Here is a 19884-nt window from a genome sequence, read left to right as displayed (position 1 = left end):
CACATCCAGTTTCTTAACTGTTTCAACTATCGCCTCATTGATTGTTCTGTAAGCAGATCATTCTGGAATTCCTGTTCAAAACAATTCTTTTCAATCACTCGAAATTTGGTATCCCACAAGCACAACACGTACATTGCTTTCTCCAGCACTCTTGCCATTTTAATGCTGTACTCTCACAATGCTTGCTGGAATCGTTCCTGGCAACTGCACGAGGAAAAATCCCTTACTGTGCTTTGATAACTGCTGCAAACTCTTTTATGATACCTATTACTATAAAATATTAATCAAGCTTCATAATCAAGTGAATAATTTATAGACACCCTTTATATTGTTTTCAGTAATATCATTGTTTTCAGTACTTGTAGCCAAACATACATCAAAGAAATCTGCTTTCTTATTATAGGTAAAGTACTTGTTCATGGGAATGCTGGAATTTCCAGAAGGTGTGTAGATTTTTATTATTAATAAATGAATTTATTTGAAAAGGAGCAAACTATTTAATTTGTTTTACTCCAACTTCTCATTTCATTTGAAACAGGTATGATAATGATTTTAACTAATGATTATTTAGTTATGAAAGGATATATACACTTAGTGGTCACTGAATTATGACAACCCCATCTGTAATGGACTATGCTGCCTAGCTCACATTATAAAAAGCCAAATGCAGTATAAAAAGCATCATACACTAGAGCAGTGGTAATTTGCATCTGGTTGTGCAAGTCAGAGTGTTATGGGGCGTAGTAAAGATATCATGGAGTTTCAAAAGGCATGATTCTGGTAACTCGTGTGTCAGGTGCTTCCTTATTTGAAATGGCACATCTTGTCGGTTGCTTACAGCCCACTATCCTTAAGTTGTACAAAGAATGGTGTCAAACAGGTCAAAACACCTCCCACCGACAGAACTGTAAAGGATTATGCAAGGTGAATGTTTGTGGTAAGCGAAGGATGCAGTGCATTGGACTGGCTCAGCAGCAGGCACTGGGTGACAGTTAACATTGCAATACAATATGGGGAATGCAGGAACAATATTCCAAGTGACAATGTGCCGCACACTCAGATGTATAGGTTTCCACAGCAGACAACCTAAAAGACGACCCTTCCTTGCCACTGATCATCATCAGTGCCAAATGCTGTGCTGTCAACAACACGCTTATTGGACAATGGAGGATTAGAAACAAGTATGCTGGTTGGATGAGTACAAATACCTGCTACAACACGCCAACAGATGCCTTCGTATATGACAGAAGTAACATGAGTCCATAGATCCATCATGCATGGTGCCCACTATATGGCAATGGTTGCTTAATATGGGGCATGTTTTGCTGCAAGAACTAGAACCCCTGATGAGTATTGACCCATGTTTTTACGGGTGTGGTCTACTGGTAGCGCTTAGGAGGCCATGTCCACCCTGCCTCACAGAAACAAGGTCTTCCAAGGCGATAATGTGCCATGCCATCAGGCCTGCACTTTTCACAAATGATTCGAGGAACACAGTGCAGATATCACCCATCTTGATTGGCCTTCAATCGAGTGGCCTCGCCTGACCTCAATCAAGTTGAACGTGTGGGATGTTTTGGAATGGGAAGTGAGGCATATGGACAAGAAACTTTAATTTATTCCAACACTGTGAAAGCCTTGTAAGCGGCATGGCTACAGATCTCTAGAAACATCTTGTGGAGTTAATGCCTAAGTGAATAGTGACTGTTATCCATGCGAATGGTGGCCCAACAAGGTATTAGGTGGCCATAATTCAGTGATCACTGAATGCATATGTAAAATTGAATATAAATTTATAGTATGTACTTACAGGGTGTTTCAAATGTGACTCTGATTCTGATTGGTTACAATTTTGGCTGCTTGAATTTTAAAAACAGATATGGAGTTTTTTGAATAGTAAAAAATAAGTAAGAATAAGCAGATATGTACCTAGTAAAGTTGTATCTTGTTGGCTATCTAATTCATTGCATGGGGATGAAAAAAATTCATGTTTATGAGGTAACTAATGAAATGAATAATTTTTGCCAATTCATCTAATATCCATCATACGTTAAATGGTATTCTTTTAGCAGCAAGCGCCTTTTCAGTGAATATAACATTTCATGCATTTCCATCTGGTATTATGAGTATCATACAAGCTACTAATCCACTGCTTTGTATTAGTTTGATTTTGCTTTGTCCATACTATTAGACCACTCAGTATTATGTTCTCACATAAAAAAATTTTTTCAGTTAAAAAAATGTTTGTAGTCCTGCAGTTGACAGTGGGCTCGAAAGCAAAACATCTAAATGTCATAATCGTGTATGCGTACCTGCCAGCTTTTTCAATTTAGTTGGAAGTTTTCAGATAATTGAGTATGCCTTCTAGTCTCCTGATAAGTTTAGTTTTCTATTTTGGTTGTCTTTTATATTTTCAAATATAAAAATGACAATTTTTTTGAATTATGGACTTACTGAATTGAATGATATGCACTTAAATGCCAATGTTAGATGGCTCTGCATGTTCCCTTTTGTTTTGTAGCGGCACATGATTTTATTTATGAATTTTTAGCCATTTACCTGGGAATGAAGTATTCTTCATTTTAATATGTGGAGAAAGGTGTTATTTATTTTAAAATGTTCTTAGACACATAATGCCTTGTTATTCCATCACTGCATGTAGTGCTCGTTATGTATACTTTATAGTCATGAAAGGCTTGTTGGCTTAGCTTATGATAGTTGCGATTTCATATTAAAGAGTATGGATACTTAAAATAGGGGGGGGGGGGAATCAAACATTAATAAAAAAAATTATTTTCAAGGATTTAGGGATATATAGGAAGTAGATTTGCCTTTTGTATTTGTAGATTGTGCTAATATTTCATTAATACCTCATGTGCCAGAAAAAGTGATATCACTTGTCATATTTAGTGCAAAAAATACATTCATGGTATCAAGTTTTAAAAAAATATATATATATATTTATTTATTACACACACACACACACACACACAGTGTTTCAAAAGTGATGGTCAATAATTTAAAGGTGAACTGTACAGACTACAATATGCAAAAAAAAAGCTTAGTGAACATGGGACCTTAAGTGAATCGCTTTCGAGATATTGCACATTTCTAGTTGGGATCCACCACTGATTTCTTTGTTTAGATTAGGTTATGCTCATTCTTTCCCTTTCCCCCCTCTCTCAATACTCTGGGACGTAGCAGGCATACTAGTACTTGTCAAAGGATAGTCAACATTGAAAGAGGTTACAGCAACGAAGAGTATGCGGACATGCACTTCATGTATGGTAAAGCCAACATCAGTGCACTCGAGGTTACACGTTTGTACCAAGAAGCATTTCCCCGCCAAAGGCAGCCCAACAGGTGCACATTCATCAGGGTACATCAACGCCTTAGAGAACATGGGCACTTTGCGCATGGAGTGTGAGCAATGTAGGCCCAGAAGCATAACACCTGATGTTCAGGAAAGGGTGTTAGAAAGAATAGAACAGAATCCAGGAATTTTGACAAGGAGGATTACTTTGTAAGAGCATGTACTCAGTAATAGCAGTGTGTTGTGAATTTTACATTGCCAATTAGTGTACTCCTACCATATCTAGCATGTACAAGGTCTCAGCAATAGAGACTACCCTCCCATAGTCAGTGTTGGATCTTAACAGAAAATGTGTATTATCTCGGAAACGGTTCATTTACAGCCCGATGTTCACTGGGACTTTTTTGCTTATTTTAGTTTGTACTTTTCACCTTTAAATTATTAACCATCATTTTTGAAATATCCTGTATATACAGGGTGTCTCAAAAATACACGGTCTACATATCAGGAACTCATTCCTGATATGTAGACAACAAAAATATTTTATATCAACATAGTTCTGGAAATGCTTGGTTTCTGAGTTTTGAAGGTCTGTCTATGACACTTAACTGTTCACATCACCTTATAGTAGTTGTTCAAAATGTCCACCTTCTGCCTGAATACAGGCCTCACATCAACATCTCGTGGACTCGCGAAGACGATGCCAAATTCCTGGCATGTTTCGTATTGTCTCACAACCTGCCACAATTCGATTGCGAAGAGTTTCCACATCAACTACTGGAGTCGAATACACCAATGACTTTAAATGGCCCCCACAAGAAGTAATCTAGTGGGTTTAAATCAGTGACCATAGAGGCCAGTTGATCCACCTCTACCTATCCACTGACCAGGAAACCTTTGATTCAGGTAATTGCGGGCTAGGTAGCTGAAATGTGCAGGAGCGCCATCGTGCATGAAGTGTGCTTGTTGACAAATGATCAGTGGCATGTTGTTTTCCAGAAAGTTTCTGTATGCCTGCCCTGTGAGTTTGTTCGGAAGTACATGGGGCCCAAATAACTTATCACCAAAAACACCCACCCAGATGTTGAGGCTGAACCACTGTTGGTGATGTGATGGAAGAATTGCATGTGGGTTTTCCTCAGCCCATACATGCTGATTGTGAAAGTTTTGGATTCCATCTCGTGAACTGTGTTTCATCTGTGAATATCACTAAGGCAGGAAAGTGAGGAGTTGTACTACACTGCTGCAAGAACCACTGGCAGAACATTACTCACTCAGGGTAATCTGCTGGTGACAAGGCCTGTACCCGTTGCAGATGGTAAGGATGCAGTTGGTGTTCTTGCAACACTCTCCAAATAGTTGAAAGTTGAACAGCAAGTTGCATTGCTATTCTGTGTGTGCTGATTCCAGGAGTGGCATGCACAACATCCAAAATCTCCTCTACTTCAGGAGTCGTAGATCTTGGTCGTCCTCTGTTGGCAGCACAAGGTGTAAAGGTCCCATGTTCACAAAGGCAGCGACAAATACCTTCAAACGTTTTCTTGTCTGGACATCTTCATTCTGGAAACCTTTTGTGATACAAACGACAAGCCTCCAGAGCATTGCCGTCTGCCAAACCGTACATAAAGTGCATATCTGCTTGCTCCTGATTTAAGTACATGGTCGGAATGGAAAACCACCAGATTCTGTCAGTACCTTGTGATGAAGGAAATCACCTGGGGGAGATAAGACATTCCGGTTAATAACTCGGAAACCAAGCATTTCCGGAATTATGTTGATATAAAAATATTTTTATTGTCTACATATGAGGAATTCATTCCTGAAGTTATGCCATGTATTTTTGAGACACCCTGTATAACTGTAATATTATGTTTCAATAAAAAGAAATGAAAGTATACCAGTAGCGTGGCAAACCAGTAGAGCAAAGAATTTAACATGCAAAATTAAGAATAGGCTACTGTTGGAGAAACATTATTAAATAATTTAGAAAATAGTCAAAATTAAAGGAAAATTTAGCGGTGCACCCCCCCCCCCCCCCCAGATAACCACCAGTTTCCGAACACATGAAATTACACTGTATGTAAATGTAACCAGCCAACAATACCAAAATTAAGTAAAAATAGAAAAAAAAGTAGAACATACCATAATATTGAATTGAATAGAAAAGACTGACCATTATGACCCGATCTTGTGATTGGTCACGAGGCCATAATGATCAGGGAACCACTACATTTTGAACACTACACAAATCCATGCCACGAAAGAATGATCAAAGATTACACTGCCAGTGCAATAGATTTGTACAACGGTGGTCCATATGTAGTGTAAAAATAATAGGACAGAGAAATACCCACATTGTGAACCCAAACTATTGAACAGACAAAGCAACTGCTAAACATAAATAATTGAAATTTTCCAACATTTCATAATATCACTGTCGAGTGACAGAATAGGTTGGGGTCCAGTCGGTGTTACCTGTTCAAAAAAAATATGGCCCAATCATGAATGTGGCCGTAAATCCACACCACGCTGTCACTTTTGGAGAACGCAACGGGACCTCTTGGATAACTAAAGGGTTTTCTATTGCCCAAATGCAACAGTTGTGTGTATTCACTTGTCCATTTAAGCAGAAGTGGGCTTCATCACTCCAAATGATGTTCTATGGCCAAGTGATATCCACTGTCATTTGCACCAGAAACTGAAGTTTTGCAGACAGCACAAACAGTCATAGGTCCATGCCTTATGCACTTCTGATACCGGAATTCTCTGATAGCCACAGCTGCATTGTTGCTGTTATGGTAGTACAGCTTCACTGATAGTGCCTATTTCTGCAACTTTGTTGGCATTGCTGCTGTAAACATTCCTGCTGTTGCATTGCTGCTGTAAACATTCCTGCTGTTGGCATTGCAAACATTTACTGTATGATTTTTAAGAGACTGCTTTGCTTTTATACAGTACAGTAGAGCTGAGTAGTGGCGCCGTGGCAATAACTTACAATTATGCAAATAATGTAAAGTTATTTGCATAATCATAACTAAGATAGTTATGCACCATACAGTGACAAATTTTATAACTGATTTTGTTTTTTTTTTTTCCAATAAATGGCGAGCACATTCTTTATTGTACCTGTTGTCCAAATTTCTCTTTGGTACAAGCCTTAGAACTCGCTCCAGAGCTCTTTACATAAGAATACTTTAATTTTAACAACCCTGTGTGTGCGTGCGCGCACCATACTTTTTTTGTGTGTGGATATTGTGTACCATAAATTATGAGAGTTATATTTATATATTTGATTTTTAATAAAGACTTACAATTTAATTATTAACTTCTTTAAATATTTAATAACATAATACTATCCTTGGATTTGGGGAATACCTATAGTTTGGAGATATGCAAATCTAACCCTCCCCCATTCACAAAGAGCGATCAAAGAGCAAATAATAGAATCAGTGGTTAAAGAAGAAATGCAGTTATTTAGAAACCACAGCATGGATTTCTTGTCAGATTAGTGAGACATGTAAAATCTTGTCTGATTACTATGATGTAGTGACAAAGGAGCTGGATACAAAAAAAAATAGTTTTGACATCATATGCTTAGATTCCATAAAGCTTGATACTCTTCCACGTTAGCATTAGTAGAGGCATATGATGCAAGAAAGTAAGCTCTCATACAGCATCAGCCAAAAAAAAAAAAAAAAATTTCACCCAGCCATTTACCTCCAAAAGTTTTGTCTAGTTCTGCCTTGAATTTATTTAAGCTGTCAACTTCCACAATGACACATGGAAGTTTGTTCCAGCAATCAATCATCTGCTGGCTAAATGAAAATTTCCATACATCTCTTCTACAACTGTCTATCCTCAATTTCAATTTATGGCCCCTCAGGTGCATAATCTGAGCAAGAGGAAGAATCCCATCAGCATTGAGTTTGCTCAAACCATTCAAAGCCTTATACACCCAGGAACCCCAAGAATAACATCTAATGTTATTCTTGGGGTTCCTTTGAGTTCAGTACTGGACCCCTTACCATTTTCAATATTTGTTAACAATATTTTGAAGGCATATTACTTTGCAGATCATACAACGGTTGGCAGAGTGGTTAATGACAGGAATCAGGGCATGGTACTTCAGCAAGATCTAGAGAAATTAGGCAGATATGCTGAGAAGTGGCAATTAAGATTTAACTTTGATAAATGCAAGGTAATCTGGGTAGCAGTAATTCCAGAATTACATATGAGTTGGGTGACACCATACTCAAGGGTAGTAGAGAACAAAGGAGATCTAGGGGGTAATTGAACAGACCTTGAAGTTCTCTGAGAAATGCAGGTAGGTTGCCAGGACAGCTCATGGGAGTCTATCAATGATATACAGTGAAACTTCCCTTTAACGGACAGCCATGGGGAACGAAAATGTGTCCGTTAGAGAGAAGTGTCCGCTAACAAGAAGTCTGAGGGAGAAAAAAAAAAAAGAAAGAAAGAAAAATTGTTAAACGTTTAATGTAAAATTAAATTAAAATATATACAGATTATGAACAATATTTTTGAAAATAATATACATACAATTGTGCTATGCATATTATGACTTTATCTTAAGAAAAATACATACAGTAATCATTATTTTCTTCTGCACCTTCTTCAGGCTGATAATTTTGTTTTCAACATTTGTTTGGAGTGAAGAAACCATCGAAAGTCCTTCAGTATCTTCTTCAGCGGCGAAAAACATTTTTAAACGATTGATTTGTATGGGCGCTTCTTCTATTTTCATCGGTGGTTCGTCGTTAATATGTTCTTCGACAGAATGACCTCCTTCCATTTCTTCATCCTCATGAGGAACTTCTTGAAAAATATCGATGATAATATCGTTGATATCTAGAGCACCATCTTCTGTAGTGCGGTTCGAGTCTATATCTTTGTAGCCAGGGTCGGTCACTTGTAGCGGAAGTATCGTACATTATCAATAGATGTTGAAGTTCTTGTTCTTCTTGGTGCTCCACACTGCTGTTCACAACTTCAATTTTTGCGTTTGAGAAGCCAGACTTTACAAAACAGTTCACGACAGTTTGTTTTCTAATTGCGCTTACTGAAGAGGAAATCCATTGAATCGCATCTAGGATGCTGATTTTCTTTGCAAGGTCACTTGCACATGTTACATCGTTCATGTTTGCAATGAGATGTCTTAAAACACGTTTTCTGTAGTGAAGTTTAAAATTTTTTATTATCCCTTGATCCAAGGGCTGACACTCTGCAGATGTGTTTGGTGGCAGAAAAATGATTTGAATGTTGGACAATTCAATGTGCGGGTGAGATGCAGCATTATCCATGAAAAGAATAATTTTTCTGTTTTGAAGAATCATGTTTTGGTTAAAGTGACGTATCCATTCGCTCATGATATCTCGTATCATACACGCTTTTTTATTAGACTTCCAGTCAACGTTCAAAAGATTCAACTTTATGCCCTTGAAACAACGAGGATTTTGTGGTTTTCCTATAACAAGAGTTTGTTCAAAGTCTCCCAGCATATTTGTACACAATAGTACAGTCAAGCGTTCCTTAGAAATTTTTCCGCCCTGGCACTTTTCGTTTTTTAGACTCTGTTTTTTCAGGAAGAGCTTTAAAAAACAACCTTGTTTCGTCACAGTTGTAAATATCCTTAGCTTCAAAATCACGACATAAATCTTCTAATTTGACGGTCCACTCTGTCACAACCCCAGTATCAACGGATCCACCTTCACTACTTACGGTTTTCCAAGAAATTTTATACCAAGTTTTGAACTTGTCTAGCCATCCCACAGAAGCTTTGAACTCATTTATTCCCATAGATTTCGCAACCTCCAAAACCTTTTCCCTAATAATAAGGCCCATTAATGGGAATTTTTTTAGCACGTGTGAGACAAATTTGAAGTCCAACAGTTTTTGGGAATGATTTTTGAACCTGATCATTTACGTGTTGCCAAAATTGTTTGAGCAGTTCATTTTTTTCTTTAGGATGTCACTTACCTGCATCTTCCCAATTTTGAATTTTGCAGCGAGATGGCGAACAGTATTTTTTTGCCGATCATACTCATTAATGAGTTCGACTATCTTTTAAAGTTAAATGTTTACGAGAAGACATTGTGCACTTCACACGACACTGAACAAAACTGAAAAGACGAAAGGCCGACCATATTCCCTCCCCTCCCTGCACACACTGAATTCATCAGAAGTTTTACACGTGCCTTAAAATTCTTGAAAAAGGGTTTAGAACCGCGACGTAAACGTTGATAAAATTCAGAGAATCGGAAATAGAAAATAAACACACGATTGAGGCAATATGTGGAAGAAACGTTCCTAGAAAAAGGGCCGTGAGCTTGCCCGCTGTCCGTTATTGGGAGATCAAATTAAGTGCTAATCTAAACGAAACAGTGCAGATTGCCTGTCCGCGTCCGTTACAGAGAATGTCCGCTAGACAGAAGCTGCAAACACGTTAAAACCAATGGAGGTGAGTTGGGGAATTTGAAAATGTCCGTTGTAGAGAGATGTCCGTTAACGAGAGGTGTCCGTTAGGAGAAGTTTCACTGTACATGAATATTGTTATCAAGGAGAAAGGAGGTGATTATCTCATTGTATAAAGCAGTGGTTAGACCATATCTTGTACAGCATCCAGAGCAGTTTCATTTTAAGTCTCATTTTAAGAAGAATGTGGAACTGTTAGAATGGATACTGAGAAGAGTAACAAGATTAGTCAAGGGCATTAAAGAGTTCTTATCTTGAAATACTTATACAAATTGTAGTGCCAAAAAACTAGGCAGCTGAGAGGAGGCCTGGTTGAAGTGTTTTAAGTCTTTAAATGGATTAAGTAAACTAAATGCCAAGGATGTCCTTACTCTTTCTTGGAAAAGAAAGAATCTTTATTTTTCCTACCAAATAATTACATATAAGAGGATATAAACTTAAATTGAAAAAAGGATCAATGCAGGATAGATGTGTGAAAATATGCTTTTTGCCAGAGAGAGTAATTGATATTGATTGTTGGAAATTTCCATCACAACACTACATGAAAAACTTATACGAACTTTTATGAACTTTTTTTTATATAAAGGAACTCCCCCGACTAAAGTAAGGATTGCGTTCCGTGGAATGCTATGTAAGTTGGAATTTCTCCCATGCTTGTGCAGCACCAGCAACTGTGCTTGCTGAATTGATTGAATCAAAAAAGAAATGTTTGATGAACATGTGAACAGAATTATTTATTGTATTTATTCAATTTTTTATCTCGTGTAGGAAAAATTACAAAAGCGTGCAATTCAAAAAAATTTCAAAATTATAAAATTACAAAAAAAGAGAGGGGACAGGCATAACGTCAGTAAGTTTTACCCCTCAAGTATAGTTGCCAGTATCGACGTCCTCAGCGATAAGTATGCCGCTGCAGAGGTTGAGGGCTGTGGAGATTTAGAAGAGGTGAGCCGCTCAACCTTATGAAAGAACATATTAATGGATGACTGGATGATGGCTTTTTTATTTTCATCGTAGATTTCTTTGTAGCAAGCAAGCATATCATTCACCCCTCTGTTAACTTTTAAGAATTGTTCACTGTCAGGATCCATCTTCTCAGACCTCGCCATTGCTGATGCAATTTCACGAAATGCCATTGCCATCTCTCTCTGGTGATGAAGCTTTTCGGCTTCTCATTTGGTTCTTCTTAAGCTTCGTCAACATTTTCTTCTTTCACTGTCGCTGCCTGCAAGTCAATAAGTTTTTCATTAGATAATTCCTTCTGTTCTTCCTGTATTAGCTCCACGTCTTTGGTGTCAACCTCCAACTGAAGTAGCCCTGCAACCTTTACAATCTTATTTGTAACCACTTCGTATGATTCGGCTTTTTCAAACCCTTCGAAGCCTTTTACGTGCCGTGGGAATATTTTCTTCCATGCGCCATTTAAACAACTTTTAGTAATTTCCGCACAGGCCTTATTAATGTTTAAGATGGTGTAGCAAATATTGTAAAATTTCCAAAAGTCTCTTAACGTAAAATTTTTCTCATCATCTACTGCAGATAATGCCTGAGCAAATGGTGTGCATAAATAGTATGCTTTTAAATTCGAAATAACACCTTGATCCATAGGTTGGATAAGTGAAGTCGTGTTTGGCGGTAGAAATATGACTCTCATGTTCAAATTGAAATCATCTAGATGCATGGATGTCCAGGAGCATTATCTAATACAAACAAAATCTTGAAATGAACATTGTTTACAAAATTTTTCAGCCTCGGGAATGAAGTATCATTTAAACCAATCTTCAAAGAGAGATATTGTTATCCACGCTCTCTGGTTCGATTGGAAATGTGCGGGTAGGGTGGCTTTACTGATGGCCTTAAATCCATGAGGATTTCCAGAATGGTACACAAGCAGTGGTATTAATCTGTAATATCCTGCTGCATTGGCCCCAAGCAAGAGCGTGGCCCTGTCTTTTGATGCCTTGAAACCTGGCATTGTATTTTCCACCTTGGCATCGGATTTTTTTTTTTTTTTTTTTTTTCAATACAGAGCAGTCTCGTCAATTAAAAATCTGCTGCATTGAATAGCCGCCTTCATCAATAATTTTTTCCAACACAATATCTCTGCAGCTACAAAATTGGCACTGGTGACTCACTACATACTCTAGCACTGTGGAAACCAGCGCGATGCTTGAACCTATTAATCCACCCATTGCTTGACACGAACTTGGATTGAGGTTCGCCATACTTATACTTAATATCTTCATAAATACTTATTTCTTTTGCTTGAATGGCCATTGGACTCAGGGGCACTTGTTTCTAAATTTGATTTTCCATCCATATTATTAATAGCTTTTCCATCTTCGATATAGCACCTGAATGCTGTTTTGTGATCACTGTTGATCTTAAGTGCAGTGATCCTTTGACATGTTCTTTTATATGTGCACTGTCCCTTAAAATAGTATTCACTGTTGAAGCAGCGTTACCTAGTTCCCTTGCAATAGATGACAAACTTTGTCCTGCTTCGTACTTCTTAATCATTTTGTGATCACTGTTGATCTTAAGTGCATTGATCCTTTGACATGTTCTTTTATATGTGCACTGTCCCTTAAAATAGTATTCACTGTTGAAGCTGTGATACCTAGTTCCCTTGCAATAGATGACAAACTTTGTCCTGCTTCGTACTTCTTAATCATTTTCATTTCCAAATCAATTTTGTTTCGTTTCCTGGCACTCCCACCACTTGCACTTTCCGTTGGTCCCTTTTCCTTCATCTTCGTAATACGTCAATAGGAAAAGAGAAGTTTCTGAAAATTTGTTTTTTCATGATTGAAGATTTCAGTGAAGGGGAACACATTTCATCATAATGGCATAAAAACCCACACAATTGCAGTTATCAGTATTATCACAAATGCAATAAGATTGAGTTTACTACTCATTTATAATTAGATGCACTAACAGAAAAGCCCAGTAAACCGGAAAGTGCAAATTGTTTTTGTTGTTTTATGTTCGTGACCTCCAGAAACGTGCTTTTGAAAAATATCACAAAGGCGTTCAAAATTGATTCTTATAACGGTAACATATGATAACGATGAAAGTGTAGTGCAAATTTTCATTATTAGCATTAGCAGAGGCATTGATACAAGAAAACAAGCTTATGCAGCATCAACCAAAAAAAAAAGAAAGAAACCTTCCACTTCACCCCTCCGTTCGTTCGAAATACCTGTCCAGTTGAGCCTTAAATTTATTTAGGCTATCAACCTCCACAACAAGGGATGGAAGTCTTCCACCAACCAACTACCCTCTGGCTAAAGGCAAATTTCCGCACATCTATCCTACATCTGTCTTTCCTAAATTTGAATTTATGCCCTCTCAGGTGATTATTCTGAGCAAGAGGAAGAATCCCATCAGCATTGAGCATGCTCAAACCATTCAAGGCTTTATACACCTCTATCAGATCACCTCACAGGTGCCTAGTCTCCAGACACTGTAATTTGCAAAACTTAAGCCTTTCTTCATAAGAGCAACCCTTTGTTCTATTCACTAATCTTGTTACCCTTCTCTTTACTCGTTCCAGCAGCTCTACATCCTTCTTGAAATGAGGCCTCCAGACCTGTATACAGTACTCAAGGCCTGACCATTGCCTTATACAAGGGAATAATCACCTCCTTATCCCTGCTAGAAAAATTCCTGTATATCATTGACAAGACACCATGAGCTACTCTTGCAGCCCGTCTGCACTGCTCAGAGAACTTCATATCTGCCTGCACAATTACCCCCAGGTCCTTTTCATTCTCTACCATTGTCCGTGTAGTACAACAGAGTTGATACGTTGCTCTGGGGTTGATGTTTCCCATACGTAGTACTTTACATTTGTCAATGCTAAACTTCATTTTTGCCACCTGTCAGCCCATCTGCTCAACCTTTCTAGATCCTGTTGCAGCTGTTTGTTTCTTTGTTATTTGGTTTTTAGGAGCATTAGCAACTAAGGCCATATTGCTCCTGGAATATGCGGTGGTCATTCCCTAACCTTTCCGCATCCTCTGTATTTGGTGGTGACGGGATCGAGCCCCGGTCTAATCAAGGAGTGTGTGTTACGCACTGCTGCTCCTTCCCACCTGGCTACGGAGGCGCCTCCTGTTGCAGCAGCATAGCGTCAGTAGTGTCCTTAACAACCCTGCCAACCTTTGTATCGTCTGCAAACTTGGACATTAAGCTTGATATACCATCGTCAATATTATTTATAAATACAGAAAACAACAATGGACCCAACACTGAACCCTGAGGGACTCCACTAATAACATTAGTCCACGATGAGCAGTTTCCATTGATTACCACTCTGTCTTCTCCCCCTCAACCACCCCTTTATCCATAGCAGCAATTTGCCTCCAATGCCACACTGCTCCAATTTGTGCAGCAGTCTTCCATGTGCAACAGTATCAAAAGCCTTTCTAAGATCCAAGTATATAATATCAAAGTTATTCCCTGCATCCAGCTCTTTTGTGACTACATCATAGTATCCAATCAAATTGGTCAGGCAAGACTTTCCCTTAACAAAACCATGCTGTGTCTGAGCTATAACTGAAGTCTTGTCTAGATGATCCTGCAGTGCTTCTTTAACCAGTGACTCCATTAATTTTCCTGGAACAGAAGTTAAACTCATAGGTCGATAATTACTTGTGTCAGCCTTTGATCCTCCTTTGTGAATTGGAGTCACATTTGCACATCTCCAGTTTATGGATACCTCCCCTGAGTCCAAGGAAGCTCTCATAATTATGGCTAAGGGTTTGCTTACTTCCTTTGCTGCCTCCTTTAATATAACTGGATGGATCCCATCCACCCCAGGTGCCTTTCTTGTGTTTATCTTCAACAATTTCTCCTCCACTTTACTCTCAGTTATTACAAGATTATCTAGCTTACTGCCAGAGTTGAATACACCTCTGGCATTTCCCTCACTGAATAACTTCTCATGTGTGAATGTCGATGCAAAATATTCATTTAGTTTATTAGCAACCTGAGCAGGATCATCAACAGTTGAACCATCGATATGAAGTGGAAGAATCTGATTCATCCCCTTCCTTCTAGAGTTTACATAAGTAAGAACTCTTTGCTGTTTTTCTTTGCATCCTTTGCCAAAGATTTCTCATAATCTGCCTTTGCCTGCCTAACCTCCGTTGTGACTTGGTTACAGGCCAGCTTATATCTATCATAGGTTCTGTGTCATGTGTTAATTTATATATATCCCATGCATTTTCTTTTCTCTGCCATGTGTCTCATTAGTTCGTCTGACATCCATTTAGGCCTAAACCTTGAACAATATTTCTTAGTTGGTATGTAAAGCCCTAGTAGCTTCCAAGATAAGTTCTTTGAATGCTTCCTATTTTGAGTTTGCTGTTAGTAACATCATCAGTTGGTCCCATTATATATATATGACTCTTTTAGAGAGATAAATAGCTTAGTAATATGGCAAAATTTTCAACTTCCACAGACTTGGAATGAATTAAAAAAAAAAAAAAAAAAAAAGTCTATTGAGTTCACATTACGATATTTTCACAATACCTCCATTTATTCCTGCGGGATGCAAAATACGTTTCCACAAGTTTTTTAAATTTGCACCGGCCGGCAAAAACTCACGTAAAGTCAGATTTATGGAAGTCGAGTATTATGTAAGTCGGGGATTTCCTGTATATAATTTTAACTATTGAGACTGTGAATACAGTAATTTAGAAGATGAGTATAGGGTTGTTAACTAGAGGGGAGGGAACAAATGATGATTCTGTATTTCTCTCTGCTTCCTTGAATAAAACCTTTTGCTTATTCATTTTAAATGTTTCATGCTTGAGAGGAATGAGGGTGAAAATCTGAACATATCTCTTCTTCAATCAAATGGTCCTTGCGTCCATTTACTGAGGTCATTATTCCTTGATGCATTGAAGAGTGCAATATATAAATTCTTTAGAAAAATAGTTACTAAGTTTTCCTTTGCAAGTTGATTACCATGGCCAATCAAACCAGATGATCCTAAGTCTAGGTAGCTCCACTGCCAAGAACATAAGCAATCTAAAACAAAAAAAGATTCTGTTTTGTTATTATTATTATTAGCCATTTGGTCAAAGGAAGTCTGAGGCGTATGCTGCACTAGCCAAAAAAAAATTTCCTGCATTACCAGAGAGAGAGAAGTAGAAGGGAATTGCCAAGAAAGAGAAGAATGATGATATCTAGCTCAGGACCCTGGGTTTGCCAAACCCATACTCACCAGATGTGGCGCCTCCGTAGCCAGGTGGGCAGGAGCAGCAGTGCATAGCACATGCTTCTTGATTAGACCAGGGTTCAAGTCCGCGAGCCACCAAATACGGAGGATGCAGAAAGGTCAGGGAATGACCACCGCATATCCCCGGAGCAATATGACCTTAGTTGCTAATGCTCCTAAAAACCAAATAACAACAACAACACCAGATGTGAGCCTGGGGTGTCGATTTCACTGAGAAAATGTGGAAGTTTGCAACCCTCATGCATATAGTCACAACAAGATGCCATTCACATTTAGCTTACTCAATTCATGCAAGGCCTTAAACACCTCAAACAGATCTCCACTCAGGTGCCTGGTCTCCAGATGCTGCAATTTGCAAAACTGAAGCCTTTCTTGGTAAGACCACTCTTTTGTTCCATTCACCAATCTGGTTGCCCTTCTCTGCACCTATTCAAGCAAATCTGCATCCTCCCTAAACTGACACCTCCAGACCTGTATACAGTACTCAAATATTTGTAGAAGAATAAGAGAAATTTACCTCATTATGATAGAACACTTCCATATGCTACTCTGCAAAAATCAAAATAAATATTGCCTTAACGCAAAGTGATTGAAGGAAATTTGTTTTTCATAATTTGTGTTAAACTTCTTTTAAGTTTGTAATTTATTTTTAATGGTTTTTAACTGTGTTCAGTTGATTTTTTAATTGTTTTTTAATTATTTTCAATTTATATTTTACTGTAATCATTTTGTCTTAAAGTTATATTCGTTTTAATTTCTAGAGTGTAGCATGCGGAAGTGTTCTACCTATCATATTGAGGTAAATTTCTTTTATTCTTCTACAAATATTGATAGAACGTATTGAGCATCATAGCTCTAGTTTTTATTATCAAACAATACTCAAGATGCATCCTAACCATGGCCTTCTACAAAGGGATAATCTCATCCTTATCCCTGCTAGAAAAGTTTCTGTGTATCAGTTACAAAACCCCATGAGCTGTCCTGGCAGTCTCTTTGCACTGTTCTGAGAATTTCATATCTGACTGCAATTACTCCCAGTTCTTTTTCATTCTGCTACTCAGAGTAGCAATTCTGTTACTCTGAGTGTAGTACCCCACAATTTATAACTTACTCTGGGATTACTGCTATCCATATGCAGTACCTTACATTTATCAATGTTGAACTTCACTTCATTTTTTAGCCTATTGATCTAATTTTCCTAGATCTTGTTGCATAGTTCACCCTGATCACTGTCATTAACCACCCTGCCAGCTTTTGAATCTTCTGCAAACTTGGACATTAAACCTTATATACCTTCATCAATAACATTAATAAATATTGAAAATTACAATGGGCTAGCACTGAACCCCCGGGGGACTCCACTAATAACATTACTTCACGAAGAGCAGTGCCCATTGATAACCATGCTCTGCCTTCTTCCTCTCAACCATTCCTTTATCCATAGCAGTAACTTGCCCTTAATGCCCATTGCTCCTGGTTTGTACAGCAGTCTTTTATGTCCAACAGTATCAAAAACCTTCCTGAAATCCAAGTATATGATATCAAAATTATTTTTCTCATCCATTTACCGTATTTCCCCATGTATAAGACGCACCTTTTTTCAAAAAATTTGCGGTCTAAAAACTGGGTGCATCTTATACAGTGGTTGTAGATTTTTTTTACTTGCATTTCCCGCTTTTTTGCGCTTGTTTGCTTCGCGCTCATTGTTTCGCACTTGTTACCCAGTATATTAGGTTACGCTTTGCCACATTCTGCCCAGAAATGGCTCAGAAAAGATTTTCGTACAGTGCTGAATTCAAGTTAAAAGTGATCCAGTTTGCAAAAGTGAATGGAAATCGTGCTGCTGAACGTAAGATTGGTCCTCCTCCAACTGAGAAAACAATCCGAGACCAGCTACGGGAAGAAGAAACCCTACTGAAAACGCCATGGCAGAAGAAGGCCATTAGAGGCAAGTCAGCAAAATGGCCTAATTTAGAGAGGGAATTGAAGATATAGATTGAGGAGCAAAGGGCAATTGGAATTCCTGTGTCCACAAAGATGGTTCAGCATGAGGCAAGAAGAATTGCTGATGATAAAGAAGTTACTGATTTCGAAGGAGGACACAATTGGTGCTTCAGATTCATGAAATGGAATGGACAAGGCTTGCGTACACGCACCAGACTTGCCCAAAAGATGCCTGAAAGTATGAGCAGAAGGTCCTTGAATTTCATCGTTTAGTCATTCAATGTTGGAAGACACATCAGTTTGAGTTGGGACAGATTGCAAATATGGACAAAGTCCCCCTTCAATTTGATGTCCCAAGTAACAGAATTGTTGCTAAAAAGGGGGTGAAAACTGTAACTGTGAAGACAAGTGGACATGAAAAGAGCCATTATACAGTTTTTCTAGCTTGTTGTGCCGACCAAACCAAGCTGCCTCCTATGCTGATTTTCAAACGCAAAACAATGCCAATAGAAGACATTCCTCGAGGAGTGATTGTCCACATTCATGACAAGGGTTGGATGGATCAGGATGGGATGAAGATCTGGTTTGAGAAAGTTTGGAACAGGAGACCAGGTGGGCTCTTATGCAAACCTGCCCTATTGGTGCTTGATCAGTTCAGGGCACACATAACAAAAAGTACAAAGAAGATTGCTGCAGAGCAAAAAACAAAACTTGCCGTCATACCTTGACATCCCAGCTCCAACCACTTGATGTCAGCATTAACAAACCCTTCAAAGCTGACATGAGAGACAAATGGAACCAATGGATGAAGTCTTCTGGGGATAATTTGACACTAGAAGGAAGAGTGAAGAAACCAACTATAGAAGTTTGTACCTAAGTGAAAAGATCCTGGGATAATATCAATATTGAGATTGTTGTCAAGTCATTTAAGAAGTGTGGCATTTCAAATGCCATAGATGGAACTGAGGACGAGGCAATATATGAAGACAGTGATTCATCATCAGACACAGATGAGGACAAGCTTATGGATGGGAGTTTTGACAGTGATTAGTTGTATGAATTTTATGATGAATAAAACTTGAGTTCAATAACTTTATATAATACAGCAGGCCCCCGTTATAACGCGGTTCGCTTTACGCTGATTCGCTATAACGCTGTTCTTATATTATAACCCGTATCTGACTATAACGCTGTCACAGATCACTATAACGCTCTTTTACAGATTACATTTTTGACATATTTAACGAAATCGTTTCATTTGATGGAGTCGATATCTTGAAAATGAATAGCAAAACAGCATTAAAACGTTTCCCACGCCGACTTGAGCAATTTTCCCACGCTCAGTGAAATTTTCTCTCACGCTAATTTAAGTACAGTCACTTGTTACGTAGTTCCGAGATCAACATTTTAAAAAATGATCAAATATATTGCTTGTAATGTTTGCGTTATATGCATTTATCCAAAGTCTAGTTAGTCATCACTCAGTACAGTATTAGACATCGTGTGTAACGGACAGTTTACTTGAACATTGTATCATAATTAATTCAACCAACGCAGTTATATTTTCGAAGAGCTAATAATGACCGACAGGAATGAAAATGCAACGTCTGGGCGCAGTACGAAGACTATAAATGTAAGAAAAAGACTGAATTTGAAAATTGAATTAGACGTTTTGAAGCGAATCGATTCCGGTCAACGACAAGCGGATGTGTGCCATAATTTAGGACTCGCAAATTTAACTGTAAGAACAATTATGAAAAAATAAAGAATTAATTTTAGCAGCGGGAAAGATAGCTGTTCCACTGCAAGCAACTAGGACTAGACCGGCTATTAGGATTGAAATGGAAAGACTAATTTTTTTGAAGATAATATTCCAATGCAGAATTCA

At 38.2% G+C, this 19884-nt stretch overlaps 2 protein-coding genes across 2 annotated transcripts in view; both read left to right on the top strand.

Moving 5' to 3' along the window:
- Positions 1 to 19884, top strand: part of LOC150088556 (serine/threonine/tyrosine-interacting protein-like) — a 117577-nt gene that overhangs the window by 25663 nt on the left and 72030 nt on the right. The window contains exon 2 of the mRNA XM_090370801.1: positions 404 to 443. The gene's annotated coding sequence lies outside the window, so the exon portion shown is untranslated. The remainder of the gene's footprint in view (positions 1 to 403; positions 444 to 19884) is intronic.
- The window catches only part of LOC150088557 (serine/threonine/tyrosine-interacting protein-like), a 187368-nt gene that overhangs the window by 152599 nt on the left and 14885 nt on the right, over positions 1 to 19884 (top strand). The window lies entirely within an intron of this gene.

Source organism: Mastigoproctus giganteus, chromosome 3 (assembly GCF_048544385.1).
Source record: "Mastigoproctus giganteus isolate SK-2022 chromosome 3, ASM4854438v1, whole genome shotgun sequence".
Taxonomy (NCBI): domain Eukaryota; kingdom Metazoa; phylum Arthropoda; class Arachnida; order Uropygi; family Thelyphonidae; genus Mastigoproctus; species Mastigoproctus giganteus.
The sequence above is the reverse complement of the archived record's forward strand: the minus strand, read 5'-3'. Positions and strand labels throughout refer to the sequence as shown.